General features: G+C 39.4%; 1 pseudogene across 1 annotated transcript in view; it reads right to left on the bottom strand.

Moving 5' to 3' along the window:
- Positions 1-25017, bottom strand: part of LOC143648249 (rho guanine nucleotide exchange factor 11 pseudogene) — a 62203-nt pseudogene extending 37186 nt beyond the window's left edge. Inside the window, exon 1 of the transcript XR_013158473.1 lies at positions 23301-25017. The product of XR_013158473.1 is annotated as a rho guanine nucleotide exchange factor 11 pseudogene (transcript). The remainder of the gene's footprint in view (positions 1-23300) is intronic.
- Between the last annotated feature and the right edge of the window lie 340 nt (positions 25018-25357).

Raw genomic sequence — 25357 nt, 5'->3', positions numbered from 1 at the left:
CCGCTGTGGAAGGCAGGTTGGCGGTTGCTCAAAAAGCTGAATACAGAATTGCCATATGACCCGGCAATTACCATTGCTAGGTATCTACTCAGAGGACATGAGGGCAAGGACACAAACGGACATTTGCACACCAATGTTTATAGCAGCATTATTTACAATTGTGAAGAGATGGAAACAGCCAAAATGTCCATCAACAAGAGTGACTAAACAAACTGTAGTATATACATACGATGGAATATTATGCAACTGTAAGACAGAATAAAGTTATGAAGTATGTAACAACGTGAATGGACCTTAAGGACATTATGCTGAGTGAGATTAGCCAGAAACGAAAGGACAAATACTATATGGTCTCACTGATATGAACTGACATTAGTGAATAAATGTGGAGAATGTCATTGGTAACAGAGACCATCAGGAGATAGAAATAGGGTAAGTATTGGGTAATTGGAGTTGAAAGGATACAGATTGTGTGACAAGACTGAATATAAAAACTCAGAGAATGATTTCTAAATGTTGTGTTAGTTAATTTTTTTTAATTAATAAAAAAAAACTCAGAAATAGACAGCACAATACTGCCTAACTGTAATACAATTATGTTAGAACACTGAATGAAGCTGAATGTGAGAATGATAGAGGGAGGAGGGCTGGGGGCACAAATGAAATCAGAAAGAAAGACGATAAAGACTAGATGGCATAATCTAGGAATGCCTAGAGTGTATAATGATAATGACTAAATGTACAAATTTTAAAAATGTTTTTGCATGAGGAAGAACAAAGGAATGTCATTATTGGAGGGTGTTGAAAATAAATGGTAATTAATATTTTAAAATTTCAACTTGTGTGTGAGACTAAAGCAAAAAATGTTTATTTGGTACAAATTTTATATTTTGACTAGTGCATTTCCTAATATAACTTATGTAGACAGATTAATTGAACACCATAAGTACATGGAACCTTGAGTAGAACATGAGATTTTGTGGGTTTGTCCAGAGTGATGCCCCAATAAATCCCAGAGTGATTTGAACAGTGAATAAAAAAGTATTTGCAAAGTCCCCTTTGAGGAATGATGAGAAAGGTGGAAAATTCAACTTCCCAAAGTTGAATTCTTGATACTCTCACAAGCAGTGCAGACAACCAAAGCTGTAGTCTGAGCCCCCAATCTTAGGGTTTTTTCATGTGAAATTTAACCCAACAAAGGATAGGTCAAGCTTACTTTAAATTAGGCCTAAGAGTCGCCCCCAAGAGAACCTCTTTCATTGCTCAGATGTGGTCTCTCTCTCCAGCCAACACAACAAGAAAACTCACCACCTTTGTGTCTGTTTATTTTCCCCTGTCTATGTGGCATATGATTCCCTGGGGTGTGGACCTTCCTGGCAATGTGGGACAGAAATCCTAGAATGAGCTGAGACTCAGCTTCAAGGGATTGAGAAAACCTTCTCAACCAAAAGCGGGAAGAGTGAAATTAGACAAAATAAAATGTCAATGGCTCAGATATTCCAAACAGAGTCAAGAGATTGTCCTGGAGGTTATTCTTATGCATTAAATGGATATCACCTTGTTAGTCAAGATGTAATGGAGAGACTGGAGGGAACTGCCTGAAAATGTAGAGCTGTGTTCCAGTAGCCATGTTTCTTGAAGATGATTGTATAATGATATAGCTTTCACAGTGTGACTGCGTGATTGTGAAAACCTTGTGTCTGATGCTCCTTTTATCTACCTTATCAACAGATGAGTAAAACATATGGAATAAAATAGATAACTGGGAAAACAAATGTTAAAATAAATTTAGTAGATTGAAATACTAGTGATCAATGAAAGGGAGGGGTAAAGAGTATAGTATGTATGAATTTTTCTCTGTTGTCTTTTTATTTCTTTTTCTGAGTTGATGCAAATATTCTAAGAAATGATCATGATGATGAATATGCAACTATGTGATCATATCGTGAATTACTGAGTATATATGTAGAACAGAATGTTCATATGTTAAGAATGTTTATGTTTGTTTTTTGGTATTTTTTTAAAAATTAATTAATAAAAAGTAAAACATAAGGACAGGCCATGGCGGCTTAGCAGCAGAGTTCTCACCTGCCATGCCAGAGACCCGGGTTCACTTCCCAGTGCCCATGAAAAAAAAAAGGATATTTGTATCCCATGTGATTGCACACCAGAGGGTGACTTCAGCCAAGGAAGGTTTTAATAGTCAAGTGGATAAGATTACCTGTTCTGTGGAACCAGTCAGCCTCTTTCCCCAGCAACTCCTGTCCCTGTCCAATGGGCTCATGAACAAAGTGGTCATGGTGGTAGGAATGAAGGTTATGCATGGGGTCAACAACATGGACTTCCACTCACCAAGGCTGATCTGGCTACAGCCACTGCTGAGTGCCCAATCTGTCAGTAGTAGAGACTCACACTATGCCTCCAATATGGCACCATTCCCTGAGGTGACCAGCCAGTTACATGGTGGCAGGTTGATTACACTGGACCACTCCCTTCATAGAAGGGGCATCGATTTTTTCTAACTGGAATAGATACATGCTGTGGATATGGGTTTGCTTTCCCTGCATGCAGTGCTTCTGCCAAAATTACCATCCGTGGACTTACAGAATGCCTTATCCATCATCATGGTATTCCACACAGTATTGCTTTTGATTAAGGAATGCAGTTTACAGCAAATGAATTGTGAGAATGGGCACATTGCTCATGGAATTCTCTGGTATTACCATGTTCCCCGTCATCCAGAGGCAGCTGGATTGATAGAATGGTGGAATGGCCTTTTGAAAACTCAATTATTGTGTCAACTAGGTGGCAATACCTTGAAGGGCTGGGGTGCTGTTCTCAAGGAAGTTGTGCATGCTCTGAATCAGCATCCACTGTATGGTGCTGTTTCTCCCATAGCCAGGATCCATGGATCCAGGAATCAGTGGGGTAGAAATGGGAGTGGCACCACTCACTATTACCCCTAGTGATCCACTAGGAAAATGTTTGCTTCCTGTCCCTGCAACCTTGACCTCTCCTAGTCTATAGGTTTTAGTTCCAAAAGGGGAGTGCTTCCACCAGGAGAAACAACAATGATTCCATTGAACTGGAATCTAAGACTTCCACCTGGTCACATCGGGTTACTCATGCTCCTGGATCAACAAGCCAAGAAGGGGATTACATTTCTGGCTGGGGTGACTGACCCTGACTATCAGGGGGAAATAGGGCTGCAACTACACAATGGTGGTAAAGAAGTTTTCCTGGGATTTTTCCTAAGTTTTCCTTGGGGCGTCCTTTAGTACTACCATGCCCTGTGATTAAAATCAATGGAAAACTGTTAACAACCCAATCCAGGCAGGACTACCAATGGCTCTCAAACTTCAGGAATGAAGGTTTGGGTCACTCCACCCAGCAAAGAACCACGGCTAGCTGAAATGATTGCTGAGGGTAAAAGATGATGGAATGGGTAGTGGAAGAAGGTTCATAAATATGAACTATGACCACGTGATAAGTTACAGAAATGAGGAAATGCTGTTTTGTTCATGTTATAATATTTAAGTTGTAAGATATTAAGTTAAAGAATGAATATTGTCTCTTCCAGGAAGATGGCCGAATAGAGTAGCTCAAGATTAGCCCTTCTCAACAGAAAAGTTAGAGAAGGGTCAAGAGGGTGGCTGAGGCTGTAATTCAGGAGTGCGGCTGACCTATGAGAGCCTTCTGCACCACATGGGGCAGGCCAAGTTGCAAAGGCTGAGGAACTGAGAGGCAGAAAGATGGAGCCTGATGAGGAGCTGTGGAGCACACAGGAGTGCACAGACAGGAACCTGGGACTGGGAAGTAAGTCAGGCCATGTTCCTTGGGCTCACTACCCTCACCAGCACAGCCCCATGACTGGCAATTCACCCCACACCCCACACACCTGAACCCCATCACCTGTTCCCATTCCCCATGCTCCTGGCACATCCTCTCTACCAGCCCCCAGTGCACATACTTGCTCCATACCCCCATCCCAAGTGCGGACCAACCCACCTCTCCTGCAACCCTCTCAAGCACTGCCTCCCCCTCCCTGTTCCTTGCAAGCTGTTGCCAGTGCATAAAGGCTGCAGGCACTGACCTCCATACCTAGACTAACCCTGCCCATAGTGTCATGCAGCCTCCCTCTGCCCCCCATGAACTCTGTGCATCCATTTATGGCACTCCCAGGCCCATGCATGCACCTGGCCCCCCAGTTACTTCATTCAGCTCTGGGTTCCTCAGTTTACAGCAGGCCTAGAACCGCACATGCACATGGCCCACACTTCTCAGCTCTGAGAAAGTGCTGACCTGCACAACCAGATCACATCTGCCCCCAATCCATGAAGGGATAATGCAAACCTGCTGCCACAGCTCTACACATGGGCATAAAGGGCCTCATGCCTTAGACAGTGCCCACCAGGGTTACACTCCCAAGACTGGTGCACCTGCACAGCTACATCCTCCATGGCCACTGGGCACCCATGTCCATAAGCATCAGTGTAACATCCCCAACCAGCCCCTATACATGCCCTGTAACAAATAACCACACTGAATGCTCCACCCTGTGCCCTGCTCCCTGCTCTCTGCTCTACAACCATCCTGCAAACACAAGACCTTAGACTACTGAAACAAATCAACTCCCAAAGTAAATCAATCAAGATATTTACATGCCATGAAGACAGCAGCAGATCACTAAGCACATCACAATGCAGACAGATATTGTCCTGCCTAATGACCAAATTAAAATACCAGAGGAGACACAGATGTTGGAACAACTAGTCAAAGATGTTCACAAAACTCTACTTAATAAAATAAGTGGGATAGCAAGTGACATTAAGGAGATCAAGAAGACAATTGAGCATAAAGAGGAATTTGAAAGAATAAATAGAAAAACAGCAGGTATCACAGAAATTAAAGACTCTGTTGCTCAATAACCACCAAAGAACAAGAACATTCACAAATATATGGAGATTAAACAACATGCTCTTAAACAACCAGTGAGTCAAATAAGAAATCACTAGAGAAATCAGTAGCTATCTGGAGATGAATGAAATTGAGAATGCAGCTTATTAGAACTTATGGAATGCAGCAAAGGCTGTGCTGAGAAGGAAATTTATTACCCTAAATGCTAATATTAAAAACAAGAAAGAGCAAAAATCGAGGACTTAACAGTACACCTGGAGGAACTTAAGAAAGAACAGCAAACTAACCCCAAAGCAAATAGAAGAAGAGAAATAACAAAGATTAAAGCAGGAATAAATTAATGGGTGAACAAATAGAAAGAATTGATAAAACCAAAAGTTGGTTCTTTGAGAAAATCAATAAAACTGATGGGCCACTAGCAAGACTGACAAAGAAAAAGAGAGAGAGGATGCAAACACAAAAAATCAGAAATGAGAAGGGGTGTGTTACCACAGAGCCTGAAGAAATAAAAGAAATCGTAAGAGGATACTATAAACAACTATACACCAACAAACTAGACAACTTAGATGAAATGGACAATTTCCTGGAGACACACAATCAAGCTATACTGACTCAGGAAGAAATAGAAAATCTCAGCAAACCAATCACAAGTAAAGATATTCAATCAGTCATCAAAAATCTTCCTACAAAGAAAAGCCTAGAGTCAGATGGCTTCACAGGGGGAATTTTATCAAACATTCCATAAAAACTAACTCAAATCCTCCTCAAACTTTTCCAAAAAAAATGGGGAGGAAGGAACTATACCTAACTAATTTTATGAAGCTAATATCATTTTAATACCAAAACCAGGTAAAGATGCTGTAAGAAAGGAAAACTACAGGCCAATCTCCCTAATGAATATAGATGCAAATATTCTCAATAAAATATTAGCAAATCGAATTCAACAGCACATTGAAGAATTATACACCATGACCAAGTAAGGTTTATACCAGGAATGCAAGGATGGTTCAACACAAGAAAATCAATTAATGTAATACAGCACATTAACAAATCAAAAGGAAAAAAAAATCACATGATCATCTTGATTGATGCTGAAAAAAGATTTCAACAAAATTCAGCATCCCTTTCTGATAAAAACACTCCAAAATATAGGAATCAAAGGTAATACCTCAATATGATAAAGTGAATATATGAAAAACCAATAACCAGCATTATACTCAATGGAGAGAGACTGAAAGCCTTCCTCCTAAGAACAGGTACAAGACAAGTGTCATGGTCAGGTTCATGTGTCAATTTGGTTAAGTGTTGGTACCTGTTTGTCTGGTTGGGCAAGTGCTAGCCTGTCTGTTGTGATGAGGACATTTCATAGAATTAAATCATGATCATGTCAGCTGCATCCACAGCTCATTCCATTTGTAATCAGCCAAAGGGGAGTGTGTTCTGCAATGAGTGATGCTTCATCTAATCACTGGAAGCTTTTAAGGAGGATTCAGAAGAGACAGTCTCTCTTCCTGCTTCAGCCGGCAAACCTCTCCTGTGGAGTTCGTCCAGACCCTCCATCAGAATCACTGGCTTCACAGTCTGCCCTGCAGATTTTGGACTCTGCGTTCCCACTGTCACATGAGACACTTTTATAAATTTTATATTTGCAAGTGTTCCTTGTTGATTCTGTTTCTCTAGAGAACCCTAACTAATACAACAAGGATGCTCATTGACACCACTATTATTCAACATTGTGCTACAAGTTCCAGCTAGAGCAATCAGGCAGGACAAATAAATAAAAGGCATCCAAATTGGAAAGGAAGAAGTAAAACTCTCTTTATTTGCAGATGATATGATACTATACTTGGAAGATCCTGAGAAATCTACAGCAAAATTACTTGAGCTAATAAACAAATTCAGCAAGGTGGTAGGATATAAAATTAATGTGCAAAAATGAGGAACATTTCTATACACAAACAATGACCTACCTTAGGTGTCAGTTAGGGAAAAAATTCCATTCAAAATAGCAACTAAAAGAACTTAGGAATGACCTTAAATAGGGATACAAAGGACTTGTACACAAAAAACTTCATAACATTGTGAAAGGAAATCGAAGGAGGTCTAAATATATGGAAAGATATTCCCTGCTCAAAGAAAGAAAGGGTAAGTATAGTTAAGATGTCAATTCTCCCCAAATCGATCTACAGATTCACCACAGTACCAATCAAAATTCCAACAATCTACTTTGAAGATTTGGAAAAACTAACTACCAAATTCATCTAGAAGGAAAGGGACCCCGAATAGCTAAAAGCATCCTAAACAAGAAGAACAAAGTGGGAGAATTAACACTCCCTGACTTTAAAACCTATTGTAAAGCCACAGTGACCAAAACAGCATAGTACTGGCACAAAGATAGAAGCACTGACCAATGGAATTGAATTGAGAGTGCAGAAATAGACCACCAAATCTATGGTCAACTGATTTTTGACAAGGCCCCCAAATCCTCTGAACTGGGACAAAACAGTCTTTTCAACACTTGGGCATGGAAGAACTGGATATCAATAGCCAAAAGAATGGAAGAGGACCCCTATCTCACACCTTACACAAAAATTAACTCAAAGTGGATCAAACACCTAATTATAAGAACTAGCACCACAGAGCTTCTAGAAGAAAATGTAGGGAAACATCTTCAAGACCTAATAACAGGAGGTAGCTTCCTAAACTTTATACCCAAAGTACAAGCAACAAAAGAAAAAATAGATGGGAACTCCTCAAAATCTAATGCTTCTGCACGTCAAAAGATTTTGTCAAAAAGGTGAAGAGGCAGCCAACTCAATGGGAGAAAACACTTGGAAATCATGTTTTGGACAAAGGTTTGATTTCCTGAATATACAAAGAAATCATACAACTCAACAACAAAAGAACAAACAACCCAATTGTAAAATGGGCTAAAGATATGAATAGGCATTTTTCCGAAAAGCAAATACAGATGGCTCAATAGCACATGAAGAAATGCTCATTTTCATTGTCTGTAAGGGTAATGCAGATCAAAACTACAATGGGATACCACCTCACCCCTATAAGAATGGCTGCTATTAAACAAGCAGGAAACTATAAATGTTGGAGAGGATGTGGAGAAACTGGGACACTTATATGCTGCTGGTAGATGTATAATGGTGTGGCCACGATGGAAGACTGCTTGGCAGTTCCTTAGGAAACTAAATATCGAGTTGCCCTATGACCTAGCAATAGCACTACTTGGTATACACCCAGAATCACTGAAAGCAATGACACAAACAGACATATGCACACCAATGTTCATAGCAGCATTATTCAGAATCACCAAAAGATGGAAACAAACCAAGTGCCCATCAACAGATGAGTGAATCAACAAAATATGGTATATACATATGATGGAATATTATACAGCAATAAGACAAAATGATGTCCTGAAGCACATGACAAGATGGATGAGGCTTGAGGGCATAATGCTGAGTGAAATTAACCAGACACAAAATAATAGATATGGTATGATTCCACTTTTATGACCAGCATAAAGGTATAATCAGAAGCTTATAATACAGAATACAGGGGACTTAGAGATACATAGTAGCTAGATATGGGTGAACAGTTAGGCATTGAGGTTGAACTCCAATGTAAGGGAATAGATAGTTGTGAAAGTGGTTCTCTAGCAGGTTTAGAAGTAATACTACCATATGGAAGATGAACAAGATTGAAAGGGGTTGTATAGACCTATGTGTCCCACTGATTAACACTAGAAATGTGAATTCATTCTTGCAAGAATTACTTCAAATATATGATTCTTGCACAAAGAGTGTTTAAGCCCAGGGTACAGGGGGGAAACTGCTTTGTTGCATGCTATGAGCTATGTTGAAAAGGAAACCATCAGCATTAACACAGCAACAGCAGAGGTAAATAATGAAGGGAGGGACAAGAGTTAAGAGGAGGTTTAGATTTCCTATTTAGCGAGTGTCTATGAAATTATCCAAAATTGAGAATGCCGATGGACTGTGGACTTTGGGCCTTCTACATGATGCCTGATGAATGCAGGTGACTGAAGGATGCACCGATGGAGAAGTAGATTGGTGAATGATGGTGTATACTTATTAATGAAGGTTGTGTTGCTACAAAAAGGAACAAAGTCATGAGGCATGCAGCAATGTGAATGAACCTGTGGGACATTTGGTGAGACAAAATAAGCCAGAAAAAAAAGAACAACAATGGTATGGCCACCTTTAGAAAATGATTATAAGAAAACAGGGGCCTAGATTATAAGCTTTCAGAGCAAACACATGAAGTCCAGAGTGATGATTATTATATCTGGATTTTGAGTGGCTGTTTTCTATATATAACTCTATATTTAGCAGTAAGAATGAAGCTGAACAGGTTGGGGTGGAAGTAATTCAGAACGTAGGGGTAAGGAAGACTGAGTCTAAATTTTAGAAACGCACTGTTCTGGTTTGAAAGGAAGTATGCCCCCTAGAAAACCCATGTTTTAATCAAAATATCATTTCATAAAGGTAGAATAATTTCTATTCAATACTGTATGTTTGAAAGTGTAATCAGATCATCTCCCTGGATGATGTGATTTAGTCAAGAATGGTTGTTAAACTGGATTAGGGGACCACATGTCTCCATCCATTTGGGTGGGTCTTAATTGGTTTATTGGAGTCCTATAAAAGAGTAAATATTTTGGAGAATGAGAGGTTCAGAGAGAGAAGAGCAGAATGGCATAACCACAAGAAGCAGAGTCCATCAACCAGTGACTTTTGGAGATGAAGAAGGAAAATGCTTCCCAGGGAGCTTCATGAAACAGGAAGCCAGGAGAAGAAGCTAGCAGATGATGCTGTGTTCACCATGTGCCCTTCCAGATGAGATAGGAACCCTAACTGTGTTCACCATGTGTCTTTCCAGATGAGAGAGAAACTCTGTGTTTGCCATGTGCCCTTCCACTTGAGAGAGAAACCCTGAACTTCATCAGCCTTCTTGAACCAAGTTATCTTTTCCTGGATGCCTTTGATTGGACATTTCTATAGACTTGTTTTAATTGGGACATTTTTGCAGCCTTAGAACTGTAAACTAGCAACGTATTAAATTCCCCTTGTTAAAAGCCGTCCGGTTTATGGTATATTGCATTCCAGAAGCTAGCAAACTAGAACACACACATACTCTTTGAAACCAGTGAAATAAATGTTTATTTGATCTGGAACTGAAATTTTCTGTAGTCCATAATCTAATTCAACTTATCTGTATAGCTCATCTGAACAATTGAAACACAGGGAGCCCAGAATAAGAAAGAGGTCCTTTAATCCTGTATAGATTAATCTAATGCCTGGAAACATCCTAGAGTACATAAAGCAGATAATCTAAAGTATTGGCAAAGTCCCCTGAGGGAGGGGAGAAAGGATATGGAACTATTAAATGTTATGATCAGGGAATCCCCTGATACTGTGGCAAACTTTAGGGACACCCATATCAATAGGCCATGCCTTTGATCAGGAGGCTTACTCTTGTGAAGCTTATGTAGGTAGCAGAGAAGCTTAGACTACCTATAGGCATGCCGAAGAGTTACTTCTGGAGAACCTCTTTTGTTGCTCAGATGTGGTCTCAGTCTTTCTAAGCCCAACTCTGCAAGTGAAATCATTGCCCTCCCCCCTTACATGGGACACGAATCCAGGGGTGAAAGTCTCCCTGGCAACATGGGAGAGGACTCCCAGGGATGAATCCAGAACTGGCACCACAGTATCAACAATTCTATCCTAACCAAAAGGGAGAAATAAGTGTAATTAATAAATATCAGTGGCAGAGAGAGTTCAAATAGAGTCGAGAGGCTACTCGGGAGGTTGCTCTTATGCAAGCTTCGGTTAGACCTCAGTACCTATCAGGACCATTCCAGCCAATCCTAAAAAACACGTAGGGCAAAATATAAGATTGCATAAGGGTTCCATTCGCTAGACTAACTTTCCAGAAGCCTACAACCTTCAGATGGGTCCATGGTCCAGATAAGTCCTGAAACCTAGCCCAGCCTCTTCAGAACATCATATAGTTACCGACGATTCTGATATGAAAAGTTTAGAATGGCCATAGCCCAAACACCCCTAAAGAGAGGTTAGGAAAGATCAAAGGTGATGGTTGAGTTATACATAGAAGATATGATTTAACAAATGAATATGAATGCTGAATCATTAAACTGATATCTTTTTTAGTCTCCAGTATTTTAGAGCAGCTAGAAATAAAAACCTAAAATTGTGAAATTGTAACCCATGTTACTCTGAAGTGCATTCTACAACTAATTGTGGTGCTGTGCTTTGAAATTTATAGCTTTTTTATATATACGTTATTTTTCACAAAAAGTTAAGGAAAAAAGTCAATTGTGATGATTAAAAAATATTTAAGTCCTTTAGCCTCCTATATTTTGGAGCAGTTTGAAGGAAAAATATGGGAGGATCATATGGTAGCCCATGACAAACTCTGGGATCTGTCCTGTAACCACTTGTTAGAGAGTGCTTTGAAAACTATTGCTTTTTATTTATTTGCTTTGTGTGTATGCTATACTATACAAGAAAAAAGTTTTAAAAAAAATAAAAAAGAATGAATAATACCCAAGGACTTGCACCCTATTCTGCAGAGTTTTAATGTGTTTCCAATTGTATGCAGGACAGTTGAATATTGTTAGGTGAGAAAAAAAATGTATCATTTATTGTTTTCTACTTAGAAATTAAGTATGGTTTAAGGTGATGTGTACAGCTGCCAAGTTGACAAGGGATGGACTGTCATGATCAGGTTCACATGTTAATTTGGCCAGGTGGTGGTACCCATTTGTCTGGTTGGGCAAGTGCTGGCCTGTCTGTTGCTATGAGGACATTTCATAGAATTAAATCATGATTCTGTTGGCATTCACAGCTAATTCCGTTTGTAATCAGCCAAGAGGAGTGTCTTCTGCAATGAGTGATGCTTAATCTAATCACTGGAAGCCTTTTAAGGAGGATTCAGAAGACAGTCTTCTCTTCCTGCTTTGACAGGCGAGCCTCTCCTGTGGAGTTCATCCAGACCCCTCATCAGAGTCATCAGCTTCACAGCCAGCCCTATGGATTTCAGACTCTATGTTCTCACAGTTACATGAGACACTTTATAATAAATTTTATTCTATGGATATTTCCTGCTGATTCCGTTTCTCTAGAGAACCCTAGCTAATACAATGGCTTTTCTGGGGTTTATAACAGCTTAAAACCAGCATTTTTTCCCCAGACCATACAGCCTCCCCAAAACAAAAACAAACCAAAAAAACCCCAGTACATTTGGCTTCCAAATGTATTTTTCTCACATTCTAAGGGTTGCCCTTTTACTCTTCTGATAATATTATTTGAAACACAAATTTTAAATATTAATAAAGTCAATTTATGTATCTTCTTTTCTTGCCTGTGCTTTTGGTGTCTGCTCTCCTAATTCCATTTCATTGGTCTATATGTTTCTCCTCATGTCAGTACCACACTGTTTTGACCTCTGTACAATTTTAGTAAATTTTGAAAATGGGAAATTTGAGTCCTGCAACTTTGTTCTTTTTTAATATTCTTTGGCAATTAGGACCCATTGCAATTCCATATGAATTTGAGGATCAGATTTTCCACTTCTGCAAACAAGACTGCTGGAATTTTAATAAAGATTGCATTAAATCTTTAGATTAATAAAGATTGCATTAAATCTTTAGATAAATTTGGGTAATATTGATTTCTTAATATTTTACCTTCCAATCCATAAACACAGAATGGTCTTCCATTTATTATGTCTTCAATGTCTTTCACCAGTGTTTTGAAGTTTTCAGTGTATAGATTTTCACATCCTTGTCAAGTTTATTTTCTAAGTATGTCATTCCTTCTGCTACTTTTGTATTTGGAACTATTTTCATAATTTCGTTTTCAGATTGTTCATTAATGATGTATAGAGACACAACTGATTTTGTTTGTTGAGCTTATACCTGCAACTTTGCTAAAGTTTTATTGTTAGCTCTTGTAGCTTTCTTGTGAACTCTTTGGGTTTTTGTCTATATAATATGTCTTCTCTGAATAAAAATAATTTTACCTCTTCCTTTCCAACTTGGATGTGGCTTTATTATTTTTTATATCTGCCAGCTACCCTGGTAGAATTCTAAATAAAATGTTGACTAGAAGTGGTGAAGGTGGACATCCCTGCCCTGTTTTTGTTCTCAGTGGGAAAGCTTTCAGTCTTTTGCCATTGAATATGATGTTAGGTTTGGGTTTTCACAAATTCCCTTTTTTCATGTTGAAGATATTCCCTCCTATTCCTAATTTCCTGTGTGTTTTTATTATTAAAGTGTACTGGATTTTGTCCAATTATTTTTCTGCATCAGTAAAGATGATCACATGGTTTATTTTCTTCATTCTATGACTATAGTATATTACATTTATTGATTTTCATAGGTTGAAGCAACTTCGCATTCCTAATATAAATCCCATTTGGATGTGGTGTAAAGTCCTTTTAGTATGTTTCTGTATTCAGCTTCCAGAATTTGGTTGATGATTTTTGTCTATATATTTCTTTTCTTGTAGTGTTTTTGTCCAGCTTTGATATCTGAGTAATGCTAGCCTCATAAAATGAGTTAGGAAATGTTCCTTCCTCTTCACTTTTTGGTAATGGTTTAAAAAGGATTGGTTTTAATTCATCTATAAATGTTTAAATATTTGGTGGAATTCACCAGTGAAGACATTTGGTCCTGGGCTTTTTTTTTTTTTTTTTTTTTTTTTTTTGAGATTTTTGAATATCGAGTCAATTTCCTTAGTTATAGTTCTATTCAGATTTTCTATTTCTTCTTGAGTCAGTTTTTGTATTTTGCATTTCTAGTAACTTGTCCATTTCATGAAGTTATTCAATTTTTTTGGCATGGAATTGTTCATATTATTCTCTTATATTCCTTTTTGTTTCTGTCATGTTGGTAGTAATATCCCCATTTCCATTTTTTATTTCAGTAATTTGAATCTTCCTTTTTTTCTGAGTCACTCTAGCTAGAGGGTTGTCAATTTTGTTGACCTTTTCAAATAACTTGATTTTGTTAATTTTCTCTATTGTTTTCTTTCTCTGTTGCACTTAATTTCATTCTAATCTTTATTACTTCCTTCTTCTGCTAATATTGGGTATAGTTTGCTCTTCTTTTCCTAATTTCTTTCTGTTAAATGCAATTTTGTTGAGATATATTCACATACCATATAATCATCCAAAGTATAAAATCAGTGGTTCACAGTATCATATAGTTGTGCATTCATCACAATTGATTTCTGAATATTTTCATTAATCCATAAACAAGAAAAATAAGAGTAAAAATAAAAGTAAAAAAGAACACCTCAAACATCCCATTCCATCTAACCCCCTATTATTTATTTATTTATTGTCTTTTATTTTCTTACTCATCTTTCCATACACTGAATAAAGACAGTGTCAGTCATAAAGTTTTCACAATCACATAGTTGTACTGTAAAAAGATATAGTTATACAGTCATCTTCAAGAATCAGAGCTATTGGTTTACAGTTCAACGGTTTCAGGCATTTCCCTTTAGCTACTCCAATACACAAAAGCTGAAAAAGGATATCTATATAATGCATAAGAATAAACTACAGAGTTACCTCTTGACTTTATTTGAAATCTCTCAGCCACTGAAACTTTTTCATATCTATTTCCCTTTTGGTCAAGAAATCTTTCTCAATCCCAAGATGCCAGGGCCAGGCTCATCCTTAGAGTCAAATTCCTGTTGCAAGGAAGAGTTTCACCCCTGAGAATCCTGTCCCATGTAGGGGAAAGGACAGTGAGTTTACCTGTTGAGTTGGCTTAGAGAGAGAGGCCACATCTGAGCAACAAGAGAGGTTCTCTGGGGATGTCTCTTAGGCATAATTATAAGTAGCCTTAGCTTCTCCTTTGCAGGAATAAGTTTCATAAAGGTAAACCCCAAGATTGGGGGCTTGGACTATCAAATTGGTAGTCCCCAATGCTTGTGAGAATATCAGGTTTTCCCCAGTCACTCAAAGGGACCTTGCAAAAATTTTTAAATCTCTTGTCCAGATTACTCTGGGATGTATGAAGGCATCACACTAACCTGTACAAAACAACAAGATCTCACTCCTTATTCAAGGTTCCACGTAATTATGGTGTTTGAATAATCTGACCATACAAGGTGAATTAGTGTGCTGTGGAAAATATAAAATTTTCACCAAATAAATATCTCTTCCTCTGGTCTCACATAGAAGTTGAAGTTTTAAAATACGACCAATATCGTCCTTTACCCTTTAGTCTGATTGACCTTAGTCCTAATCCGATCAACTTCAATCATATCTCTGGTTGAAAACTGATCTCTTTTTTTTTTTTTTTTTTAGCTTTTTAAATAGTTGCTGTATCAGATAATGCTGAATTTCAGAGTTACAGAACTCTAGTTCTGAGTAGCAGGTGTCACACAGATATTCGAAGTCCCAGGGAATGACCAAGTTATACACAAAGCTCAGCATCTCAGAATTTAGAACTAACAGTCACAACTCAGAAATAGATGTGACTGTTGCAAGAACTTACTATTTAGGAACCTTTACAATAAGACTTCCCCTTATAGCCTATGCTATTGAATTCAATTCTCAGAGTTTGTACACTAGTTAGTTCATATTTGTGAGGCATTATATCTGTCTTTTGCTTCCTGTCTTATTTCATTCAATATACTGTCCTCGAGGTTCATTCACCTAGTTACGTGGCTAACAACTTCCTTCTTGCAGCCCCTCTATATTCCATTGTATGGATATACCACATGTGGTAGTTAGGTTCAAGTGTCAACTTTGCCAGGTGAAGGTATGTAGTTCTGTTCCTGTGGCCATGAGCCAATGGCATGTGAAGCTCATCTGTCACTGATTACATCTGCAGGCGGCTAGGGGGAGTGCCTGCTGCAATGAATGAGGTTTGATTTAATTGGTTGGATGCCTAAATGAGAGAGCTCAATGCAGCACAGTCCAAGCAGCTCAGCATACCTCATCTCAGCACTCATGGCTCAGCCCAGGCCTTTGGGGATGTGGAAAGGAATCACCCCAGGAAAAGCTGTTGGAACCCAGAAGCCTGGAGAGAAGGCCAGCAAAGATCACCCTGTGCCTTCCCGTGTAAGAGAGAACCCCAGATGAAAGTTAGCTGCCTTCCCTCTGAAGTACTATATGTTTTCAACTAAATAAATCCCCTTTTATTAAAAGTCAGTCCATCTCTGCTGTGTCACATTTTGGCAGCTTTGGCAGACTAGAACTCCACAGTTCACCCTTCTGTTCATCATTGAATGTTCTCATAGGTCATCTCCATCCATTGCAAATCATGAACACTACCACCATAAACACCAATGTGGAAATGTCCAATCTTGTCCCTGCTTTCAGTTCTTCCAAGTATATACCTAATAATGGGGTTGCAGGATCATATAGAAACCATATACTTAGCCTTCTGTGGAACTACCGCACTGCCCTCCAGAGGGGCTGCACCATTCTACTTCCCCACCAACAGTGAATAGGTACATCTATCTCTCCACATTTTCTCCAGCACTTGTTTCTCTTTGCTAATTTTTAAACAGTTTTATTCACACACCATACAATCCATCTGTGCTGGTTTCAAAGGATTATGTGTCCTAGAAAAGCCATGTTTTAATCCTAATTCATTTTGTGGATCTTTTAATCCTTATTCAGTACTATAGGTTGGAAACTTGATTAGGTTATCCTTATGGAGATAAGACTCACTCAATTTGGTTACTTTTCATTAGAGGGAGATGTGACTCCACCATTCCAGGTGGGACTTGATTAGTTTACTGGATCCCTTTAAAAGAGGACTCGTTTTGGAGAAAGCTTCAGTATAAGAGAGACATGAGAGAATGTCAGCAGAGCCATGAAACAGAGAGCACGCACAGTCAGAGACGTTTGGAGGTGAAGAAGGAAAAATGTCCCCAGGAGAGCATCATGAAACAAGAAGCCAGGAGAGAAGCCTAACATATGTTGCCATGTTTGCCATGTGTCTTTCCAGCTGAGAGAGAATCCCTAAACACTATTGGCCTTTCTTGAGTGAAGATAACTTCTTGTTGGTGCCTTAGATTGGACATTTCTATAGCCTTGCTTTAATATTGGATGTTTTCATGGACTTAAAACTATAAACTTGCAACTTATTGAATTCCCCTTTTTAAAAGCTGTTTCAGTTCTGGTATATCATTCCAGCAGCTAGCAAACTAGAACACCATCCTAAATAAACAATCAGTGGTTTCCAGTTTGATCACATAGTTATGCATTGATTACCACAATCTATATAAGGACATTTCTATTTCCTCTGCAAAGAAAGAAGAGGAGGAAAAAAAATAAAAAATAATAAAAAGAAGGAACACCACCACCAAGAATCCTATACCCCTTTCTATATCCCTCTCTTATTGACATTTAGCCTTGATATATTGCCTTTGTTATGCTTAATGGAAGCATAATAAAATGTTACTGTTAACTATAGACCCCAGTTTGCATTGTCTGATTTTTTTCCACATACCATGTGTGCCCTTTTGAAGCTATTATGTACCCCAGAAAAGCTATGTCATTTAATCATCTTTCAATATTGCTGGTTGGGAGCTTTTTGATTGTTTCCACAGAGATGTGACCCACCTAATTGTGGGTGGTAACCTTTGATTAGGTGAGTTCCATGGAGATGTGTCTCTACGCATTCAAGGTGGGGTTGCTTACTGCAGTCCTTTAAGAGGGAACCATTTTGGAAAAAGCTTTTGAGCACCAGAACCAACAGAGCCCACACAGCCAGAAACCTTTGGAGCAGAAGGAAAACACCTCCAGGGAAGCCTTATGAAATGAGGAGAGAAAGCTAGCAGATGTCATCAGCTGAGAGAGAAACCCTAAACTTCATTGGCTCTTTCTTTGGAGTTAAGTTATCTTTCTCTGGGTGCCTTAATTTGGACATTTTCATGGCTTTTGAACAGTAAACTTGCAACTTTATAAATTTCCCTTTTTAAAAGTCATTCTATATCTGGCTTATCACATCTGACAGCTTCCAAACTAATATACCATCCCATTTTAGACACCTTGAACTGTTGACATTCATTTGTTCTTCCTCATGTAAAAAATTCTTTTATTTGTACATTTAGTCACCATCATCTTACCCTCTAGGTTTTGCTAAGTTGTGCAGTCCCACTCATTGTCTTCTATCTTTCCTTCTGGTATCATACATGCTTCTAACCTTCATCTTTCAACCATATTCACACTCAGCTTTGTTCAGTGTACTTCACAATATTGTGCTGCTGTCAGATAATAATGTGCTATACAATTCCTGGATCTTTACAGTCAATCCTGTTGAACATCCTGTAATCCTTCAAGATCAAATGCCTAATCTCTACCCTCTTTCTATTTCCTGATAACCTGTGTTCTCAACTTTAACTCTCAAAGTTATCTCATTAATCTTAGTTCCTGTTAGTGAGACTGTACAATATTTGTCCTTTTGTTTCTGGCTAACTTCACTCAACGTAATGCCCTCAAGATTCATCTACGTTTTGCATGCATCATGACTTTATGTTGATATATATATATATTTTCTCTCATTTTACCCTGATCACTTTTGTTTCTACACTCTTCTCCAGATTTCTCTGTTCTAGTTTGCAAGCTGCCAGAATGTGGCATACCAGGAATGGAATGGCTTTTTAAAGGGGGAATTTATTAAGTTGCAACTTTACAGTTCTAAGGCTATGAAAATGTCCAAATTAAGGCAAGCCAAGAAAATTTCCAAGGTAAGGCATTCAGGGAAAGATATGTTGATTCAAGAAGGCCAATTATATTCAGTGATTCTTTCTCAGCTGGAAAGGCACATGGTGATATCTGCTAGCTTCTCTCCAGGAATCGTCAATGGCTTCCCCAGGGCTCTCTCCATTCTGTTGGCTCTGTTGGTTCTGGTGACTCTGAAGCTTTTTCCAAAATGGTTCCCTCTTAAAGGACTCCAATAAGCAGCCCCACCTCAAATGGGTGGAGACACATCTCCATGGAAACTATCTAATCAAAAGTTACCACCCACAACTGGGTGGGTCACATCTCCATGGAAACAATCAAAAAGCTCCCACCCAGCAATATTGAATGAAGATTAAAGAATTTAGCCTTTCTGTGGCACACAACAGATTCAAACCAGCATTCTCGCTCTCCTCTCTTTTCCTATCTGCCTGTAGTGCTCCCTTTAGTATTTCTTGTAGAGCAAGTCTCTTGCTCACAAACTCTTTGTGTCTGTTTGTCTGAAAATATTTTAAACTCTCCCTCATTTTTGAAGGACAGTTTTGCTAGATATAGAATTCTTGGTTGGTAGTTTTCTCTTTCAGTATTTAAGATACATCATAACACTTTTAGTATTTAAGATACATCATAACACTGCCTTCTCACCTCTATTGTTTCTGTTGAGAAATCCACACATATGTGGATTCCCTTGTATGTGACAGATCACTTTTCTCTTGATGCTTTCAGAATTCTTTCCTTGTCTTTAATATTCAACAATCAGATTAGTAAGTGTGTCTTGGAGTAGGTCTATTTGGATCTATTGTGTTTGGGGTACACTACACTTCTTGCATTTGTAATGTAATGTCTTTCATAAGAGTTGAGAAATATTCAGTGATTATTTCCTCCATTATTCTTTCTGACCCTTTTTCTTCACTTCTCCTTCTGGGACACCTATAATGTGTATTCATGCACTTTATGTTGTCATGAAATTCCTTGAGACCCTGCTCATATTATTCCATTCTTTTCCCTATTTGTTCTTTTGTGTGTAGGATTGCAGGTGTCCTGTCCCCTAGTTCACTAATCTTTTCTTCTGTTTCTTTAAATTTACCACTGTAAGTCTCGATTGTGTTTTTCATCTCTTCTATTGTGCCTTTCATTCTCATAAATTCTGCCATTTGTTTTTTCAAGCTTTTGAGTTCTTTATGGTCACCTAATGTCTTTTTACTAATGCATCATCTCTTTTGCCATATCTTCCCTCAACTCAATTTGATTTTTTTTTTGGCATGGTCTTGCACCAGGAAATGAACCTGGGTCTCTAGCATGACAGGCAGGAACTCTGCCTGCTGAACCACTGTGGCCTGCCCTCAATTTGATTTTTGAATTGATTTAGCATACTTGTTTGAACATCTTTAATTAGCTGTTTCAACTCCTGTATCTCATTTAAAGTATTAGTTAGTTCCTTTTGGCTCTATCTTTGTTTTTCCTCTTATGATTTATAATTTTTGCTGGTATCTAGTCATCTGATTTCCTTGAGGTTATTTTCACTCTTTTACCTAGGGTTTTCTTCGTGGTTGGCTTTGCTCTCTGTCCGTTCTTTGCCACTCTGTTAAATTTATTCTAGCCCGCTAGCACAGCTTCTGTTTAACTGATCAGAATTTTTCAGCTCTTATTTTTCTAGTTCTTACCCTGCATATATGGAACCTTTTCTTTTTTTGAGGAAGCTCTTGCCAGATATGATCAACCTCAATCAGATTTTCCTAGGCAAGGCAGGCCCAGGTCTCAGAAGGAGGGTATAATTAGTATCAAGTTTCTCCGAGGGCGAGACCTAGCCGATGGTCTAACTTTCCTGAAGTGCCTCTAGACACTGAGCTTTTTCTATCCTTCCTAGCACGTGGTGTTTGTCAGCCCACTGCTCCACAGTGGCATAAAGTGGTATGGAGCCTTTAATATTCTGCCTGCCATGGACATTGTTGAGACACAGGCTGAGGTGGGAGTCAAGTTTAAGCTGCTTCTGACTCCCAGCCCCTGAGGTCTGAATTCTCTGAAGGAGGACTGCCACTTGAGCTGGGCCCCACCTTCCTTTTCTTGAAGATATGCCGTTTAGGGAATTATCTCCTTCACTTGACTTGTTATTTTGTCTCCTAGACTTATCTTAACTCTTGAGTCAGCACTGACAATTGAAAATGCTTGGGGCTTTCTCTAATGAGTTACTTAGAATACTTAAAAAAAAAAAAAAAAAAAAGATAGAGAGAGAGAAAATAAAATCCCTTTTCAGAGCCAGTCTCCTTAGTTCCCAAGATTCACCAGTCAAGGGCCAGAGTTCGTACCTGGCTCTATGTGCCCCTTGTCTTGAAGAACAGCCCTTTACCAGTATTCTGTGCTCAACTGACTCCAAAAGCCCTGTGTTTGTTTGTTTTTTCTTCATCAGTCCTGTCTCCTCTCTGCTGGAAGTGACCTCAAGGTTACTTTCCTGCTTTCTCTGAGTTCATCTCTTGTCAGAGCTTATTTGTATTCAGCAGTTCAAATTTGTTCATTAAAACTACAATTGGCGGCAGGCCATGGTGGCTTAGCAGGCAAGAATGCTCACCTTCCATGCCAGAGGACCCAGGTTCGCTTCCCGGTGCCTGCCCATGTAAAAAAAAAATTTTTTTTAATTAAAAAAAAAAACCCTACAATTGGAACTTGGTTGAGTTACCTTCCCTTGCTCCTTGTACAGAGGCCATCTGTTTCCCACTGGAGAGAGACTCCAAATCAGCCTGCTGTGCCACTGAAGGAGGGATGCCAGCCTTTGCAGTTTGGAAGCTTTACATACAGTTCTGTGCAGTGATCACTGCCCTTCTATCCATTCCAGACTGGTGTATGATGTGTGTCCAGTCATGCATGTTTCCCCAATTTCTTAAGGGGGGAAATTTAGGCTATTGACTTGTGATCTTTTTCTTTATTTCATAGGGATATATAGATATAAATTTCCTTTTTCACACTACTTTCACTGCACCCCATAAGTTTTGATATGCTATATTTTCCTTTTAATTCATTTCAAGGTATTTTTAAATATCTCATGATTTCTTTTTGATCCATCATTTTTTAAGTTTGTATTATTTTCTAATTTCATTGTAACACAGTCCAAAAATTTATTGACTTGTTTTCTGGACCTCTAATTTCTAGTTTCTAGCTCTGGTGCCACTGCAGTAGGTATGTGGTGTTAAAACTAAAAGTACAATAGTAATGTCTTTTTCTTTTTGGCATAGGCAGTGTCCACAAATCAAATCCACATCTCTGGCAAGGCAGGTGAGAATTCTGCCACTGAGCCACCATTGCACTGCCCAGTGCTGGCTGTTGTATTTATCTATATAGTTACTTTTTATAATTTCTTTATGCCTTCATATGGTTTTGCATTACTGTCTAATGTCCTTTCTTTTCATCCTGAAGATCTCCCTTAAGCATTTCTTACAGGTGTATAGGTAGTATACTGGTTTGAAAGGAAGTATGCCCCCTAGAAAAGCCATGTTTTAATCAAAATCCCATTTCATAAAAGTAGAATAATCCCTATTCAAACTATATGTTTGAAACTGTAATCAGATCATCTCCCTGGGTGATGTGATTTAGTCAAGAGTGGTTGTTAAACTGGATTAGGTGACAACATGTCTCCACCCATTTGGGTAGGTCTTGATTGGTTTATTGGGGTCCTATAGGAAACATTTTAGAGAATAGGATATTCAGAGAGCAGAGAATGCTACAGCACCACAAAACAGAGAGTCCACGAGCCAGCAACCTTTGGAGATGAAGAAGGAAAATGCCTCCCAGGGAGCTTCATGAACCAGGAAGCCAGGAAAGAAAGCTAGCTAGAAGATGTTTGCCATGTGCCCTTCCAGCTGAGAGAGAAACCCTGACTGTGTTTGCCATGTGCCTTCTCACTTGAAAGAGAAACCCTGAACTTCATTGGCCTTCTTGAACCAAGGTATCTATCCCTGGATGCCTTTGATTGTACATATCTATGGATTTATTTTAATTGGGACATTTCCTCAGCCTTAGAAATGTAATTTAGGAACTTATTAAATTCCCCTTTTTAAAAGCCATTCTGTTTCTGGTATATTGCATTCCAGCAGCTAGCAAGCTAGAAAGGTAGCAAACTCCTATGGTTTTGTTTATCTGGAAATGTCTTGATTTCTCCCTAATTTTTTTTAAGGAAAGGATTTTTGTCATTTTGAGAACTTCTGCTTTTGTTTCACTCAAGGACATTTCCACTGTGAGGGCTTCCCTTATTTACACAGAAACCAGGATTCCTGTAACCTCATTCATGCAGAGTTAGAGGAGAAATAAAGAGAAAAGGCCTGTGGAAAAATTGTTGGATGGCCTAAAAAGTTGGCCTTTGCTAGAACTGTCAGGAAGAGCATCCCTGTCTCCTCAAAACCCTGGGCTAGGCAGGCAAGGTATTGCATCCTGTGTAAGGGCAGGGGGTTGTATCACAACTTTAGCAATAAGGAGCAAAATAGAAGTGGATTAAAGAAAGGGAGGGGAGGAAGTACAGAAAAGAAGAGAGGGAAAGATGAAGAGGGGCACAAACAAAAGATTTGGGAAATGGAAACTCAATGCTAATGCAAAGAAAAACCCAAAGAAAATGGTCCTTTTACCTTCCACAGGGGACAAGGGAATAGGAAATGTGCTCTGGGAAGAGCTTTTGGGCTTCCCAATGTATTTAAGAGTGGGCTTACACTTCTTGTCCTCAAAGATATCCTTTTCTTTCTTGGAATTGCTGCTCTTCTTGGTCTTAGGGAAGAAGGGGAGCCACTTGTCCTTGTCAGAAGCAGTCTGGGCCTTTTCAGTTGTGTTAGAAGGTTGTGCCTCTCAAAGATGGATCCCAGCATGGCTCATATAGGTATTGAGTGCAGAGTCCATGGGGGCATTCTGGTCTTCCTCATACTTGGGTAAAATATCTCCAAGGGCAGCCAGCTGCTTCTCGGCCACTTGGTGCTCTAGTAGAGAATCCCCATCCAGGTCCAGCAGGTTGTTTTTACTGTACAGACTGCCCAGTCCCAGAATGTGCTTTGTTCTGTAGTCATGGATCTGCTCCTAGACTGCCTCCTGCGCTTCACAGAGAATGTTGTTCCACACTCACTGTCGCATAGGTGCAAGTCAATTTCAGCCTGTAACATCTCTAGGATCTTCACTCTCAGAGACGCATTTTTCTCTATGAAAATAGCCTGGATTTTTCTCCCAAGCTTCAGGAATCCTTGTGTCTGCTGATAAACTTTAGCACAAGGGTAAAAAAAAAGCAGTGGACCACGGTCTCCTGAGAGAAGATGTAACATGGGAAAACCCCAAGGTGAGCTGGATGTGACTTAAGTTTCTCAAGATTCTGGAATATGATGTCACTCTCATTGTTGAAATAACCCATGTCATAATCTTCCTCTGGGCCAATAATTAAAGGTTTTGATCAACACTCTAATGGCTGGTGAGAGGCACTGTGTCTGAGCCCTGCTATCTGTGGTGCTGGGCCACTCTGGCCATGATCACAGGGGAGTTTCCAGGACTATCCAACCCAGGGTCTAATAAGACCGAGTTTTGATTCATCAGTGACTCACTGAGGCAAGGAAAGTGTTCCAGAGTCCAGATTCCCTCCTGGGAATTGAAAGGGAGAGGTGGCCTTCTAGTGATCTCTGGCTGCTGTTACCATAGAGTGGAAATATGTCCACTAAGCCACGAGTCTCCTGCTGGATCTTCAGCTGTAACAGACTCACTGCTGGGCACATTCAATCTGCTATTCCAGTGGGCTGGCAAAGTTCTGGCTATACACTTCACAGATATGCTGTAACTTTTTCTCCTCCTGCCTCAGCATATTCCTAAGGATCTGGGCGGCATGTTTTTGAACTTTAGGGTCCTGCAGAGGTCTGGGTCCTGTGATGTGTTGTGGAGGTGGTAGAGGTGGAGGAGGTGGTGGTGGTATCACAGGGTGACTTGGGGAGGTCCTACTGGGACTAGATCCTGCTGGAACCCAAAGATACCAACAGACAAAGGTGAAGAGCCCAGAAGGGTCAGTGCAGCATAAGCCCCAGATATGATAAGCATCACCACCTCCAAATGTGAGCTATTGGTCACCATGTTACTATTCACTTTGATGATCTGGTCACCCTCTTTCACACCGGCTTTCATGGCTGCACCTCCAGGCCATACAGATTGCACCAGAACAATGTGATCTCCTTTGACTGTGAAGCCAAAGCCATGTTACTCCTTTTGGATGATAACACAATATTGAACAAGACTTGTGGTCTTAGAGGTGTCAGAGGGTTGGTGATGGTGGGAAGGGGACTTGTGCTCAGGTGCTGAATCTCCCAGAGAAGACAGGCTACTTCACTTGGCTTCTCCAGGGGTGAGTTTCATCTCTTGGCTTCCCTTGACTCTTGCCAGGTTCTGGATTGCTTAGCATCTCTTGGGAAAGCACATGATAATGTCTGCTGGGCCCTGCATCTCCAAACATTGGGGTGTTGTGTTGGCTCTGTTGGCTCTGTTCTTTAAGTGTCTGCATGTCTCTCCTTCATTCTTAAAGGACAGTTTTGCTGGATATAGTGGTGGTCTTGTTTCATAGATTTTTTCCTTCAGGATTTTAAATATGTCATACCACTGCCTTCTGCTTTCTATGGTTTGTGATAAATATAAGCTCTTAATCTTCCTAAGTATCCCTTCTATATGT

This window comes from Tamandua tetradactyla, chromosome 10 (genome assembly GCF_023851605.1).
Source record: "Tamandua tetradactyla isolate mTamTet1 chromosome 10, mTamTet1.pri, whole genome shotgun sequence".
In the NCBI taxonomy this organism is placed as follows: Eukaryota; Metazoa; Chordata; class Mammalia; order Pilosa; family Myrmecophagidae; genus Tamandua; species Tamandua tetradactyla.
Note: the sequence above shows the minus strand (reverse complement) of the source record. Positions and strands in the feature narration are given on the sequence as shown.